General features: G+C 35.8%; 1 pseudogene; it reads left to right on the top strand.

Annotated features, from left to right (window-relative positions):
• Positions 1-238: 238 nt before the first annotated feature.
• LOC149223852 (cysteine synthase, chloroplastic/chromoplastic pseudogene) lies at positions 239-757 on the top strand (annotated as a pseudogene).
• The last annotated feature ends 2,164 nt before the right edge of the window (positions 758-2,921 follow it).

Raw genomic sequence — 2,921 nt, 5'->3', positions numbered from 1 at the left:
CACTTTTGTCATGTTATTGCGAAGGTAGTCAAAACAATGAAGATAGGAGAAAGTGTGATTCTCACCGTAAAACCTACGTGTAAGCTGAAAGCTCCAAACTCGGTTTGTTCTATATTGCTTTGGGTTTGATATCTTGCTGCCATACCTGTAACACCCATTTCTGATCCTGCACTGCACTGCACATACTGCTTAATGTGAATTTCATGGCTACGTTCATTCCAAACTAGTGAAGACCAGCATGAATGCAACCATGAAAGTCACATTAAGCAGTATGTTTTGCAGAAACTATGTCACAAAAACTGATGCTGCTGCTTCTGCTTCTGCTTCTGCTGCTGCTGCTTCTTCTGCAACAGAACTCAACACCAACTTGAAGGGCAGGTTAACTGGCCTTAACTTGAAGAAGGATGTGTCTCAGTTGATAGCAATAACCCCCATGGTACATCTGAGCAAATTAACCGAGGGCTATGTGGCTAACGTAGTGGCCAAACTGGAAATGATGCAACCTTGTTGCAGTGTCAAGGATAGGGTTGGATATGCCATGATTCTGGATGCTGAGGAGAAAGGACTCATTTCGCCAGAGAAGAGTGTATTGGTTGAGCCAACATTTGGAAATATGGGAATTGCGTTGTCTTATATTGCTGCGAGCAGGGGATACAAACTTGTGCTCACAATGCCCTCATACACAAGCTTGGAAAGACGAGTGACCATGCATGCCTTCGGCTCTGATACCATGACAGAAAACATTGAGAAACACTAAAAACTCTTTCATAGAGTCTTCAGTGTTTCTCAATGTTTTCTGTCATCAAACACTTTCATGGCTTTTTTGAACATAGCGTTTTGGCAGGGACTTGCTGCTTAGCAACCTCTCTTGTTTTTTAAGATGATTCATTCCTAAATTTGCAAACGCACACAAACAAAAAAACAAGAATGAAAATATAATGAAATTGTGATCTCTAACTTTCCTTGGAATTAGTGCTTTGGAGAGAAAATTACCAACCACCCACATTGCTTAAAAAAAAATGTTGCTTCCCTATAATGTTGCTCATGGTTTCCAAATTTTTCTCCATATTTGCTACATAACACTAGTTCCCACTCACGTTATTCAACGAATTCATTCACTCGTAAATTGAAGTGATTTCACTTATAACCATGAAGGAAAATAATAATATGTCCCAAATTATAAAAGCATATAATGTAATTCATAATCACTTATTATTCCATTGTGCTAAATAACCAAAATTCATACTTTATAGGATATTATTTCATTGGGTTGTGGAAAAAGTTCATACTAATTATATGCTTTAAAGGATAGTAATTGGAAACACTTACATAACAATTAATATATCTTCTTTCGGCATGGTAGTAAACGATTCAACATATAATAATTCCTTCGAATAACACCAAACCTTCCAATTGATTACAACTCCTCCGATGATCTTCAACATATTGTTAGATAATTACTCTATTTGATATATGGTTTCCTGAGAGATATGCCACAAGGAAACGGAGCACCTTTAGGCTCATTTTGAAGTTATAAGGCTTAGTCCATTTTCTCATCAAGACATCTGATCTTATACACAATGGAAAAGAAGTTCCCATGACCATTCAAATTTTTTTTATTCAATCATTGGTAGTTTCTCAAATTATACCGTTGAAATGGATTCCACATTGGTATATCCATGCCAATGATATTACAAGTTACTTTAATTTACTAATGACGTGGTACACCACCTATGTGAACATTTTGGTAAAACTAACATCGAATCAATTGTAGAAAAAAGAAAAAAAACATAGGGAAGAATGTTACATGTGCCTTTTCATGAGACATAGTAAACATCCCAATTATGTAAACATTTTGGTAAAAATTATATCTAATCAATATTAGAAAATAATAATGATAATTAAAGAATATTATACATGTTTTATTATAAGACATATCAAAATTAGATTTTAAGCACCATAATGATTATGCTTTATGTATGAAAATAAATAACTTTGTGAGGCAATAGTCTATTATGGATTGTTGAAGAAGAGTTGTTAGATGGATAATTTTATTAATAAAGAAAAAGGTACGTTTTAACCCTGTACAAAAATTACTTGCAAATGAATTCTTAAAAATAAAAATATACAATGGCGAGAAACACAAAACAAATACACAGAGATTTTCCCCTGGATCCCAAAACCGAGACTACCAGATTGATTTTTTCATTATGTTCCTTTCAATGTTACGATACATATATATACATGTTGAATCATTCATAAACCCCAATCCATTAACCCTGGATTAGAACATTATTGCAGTTCCCTTGATCGGATCTAGAAAAAACCATGGGCAGAAAACCATCATGCCCAAAACCATGTGCGAAATCCATGCACAAAACCATAGGTAGGTCCGCCCACCTAATATAGCGTCCAAAAAAATTTCCCAAGGCGCTACCTAGACGTCGTGCAGGGGTGGCTGCTGCGTGGGGCTAGTCATGGAAAGAATATAACAGACACCTAATATTCTCCCACTTGTAGTTTTATTTTCCACACAGAGGGTCACAAGAGAGTTTAGTCATTGGTCCAGCCCTGCAATGCCCATTGTTTCTCTACATCAGGAAAAATTCTTAGTGCTCACAGACTTCGTCAATGCATCTACAACATTCCTCAAAGTGTCCACCTTTACCAACAACACCTTTTTTTCCTCAACCATATCCCTCACAAAGTGATACTGAACATCAATGTGCTTTGTCTTTAAATGATAAGCAATGTTCTTTGCCAAAAAAATTTCACTTTGGCTGTCACATTCTATCCTTATAGCTCGATGTAATAACTCCATACTTGAACACAATATATGAAACCAAATTGTTTCCTTTCTTGCATGAGTGGTTGTCATGTATTCTGACTCTATAGTTGAATGTGCCACTACAGACTGTCTC

Source organism: Pinus tabuliformis, chromosome Q (assembly GCF_031772625.1).
Source record: "Pinus tabuliformis cultivar Carrire ecotype Pingquan chromosome Q, CPIR1, whole genome shotgun sequence".
Classification (NCBI taxonomy): domain Eukaryota; kingdom Viridiplantae; phylum Streptophyta; class Pinopsida; order Pinales; family Pinaceae; genus Pinus; species Pinus tabuliformis.
This window is presented reverse-complemented; position numbering and strand designations above follow the sequence as displayed.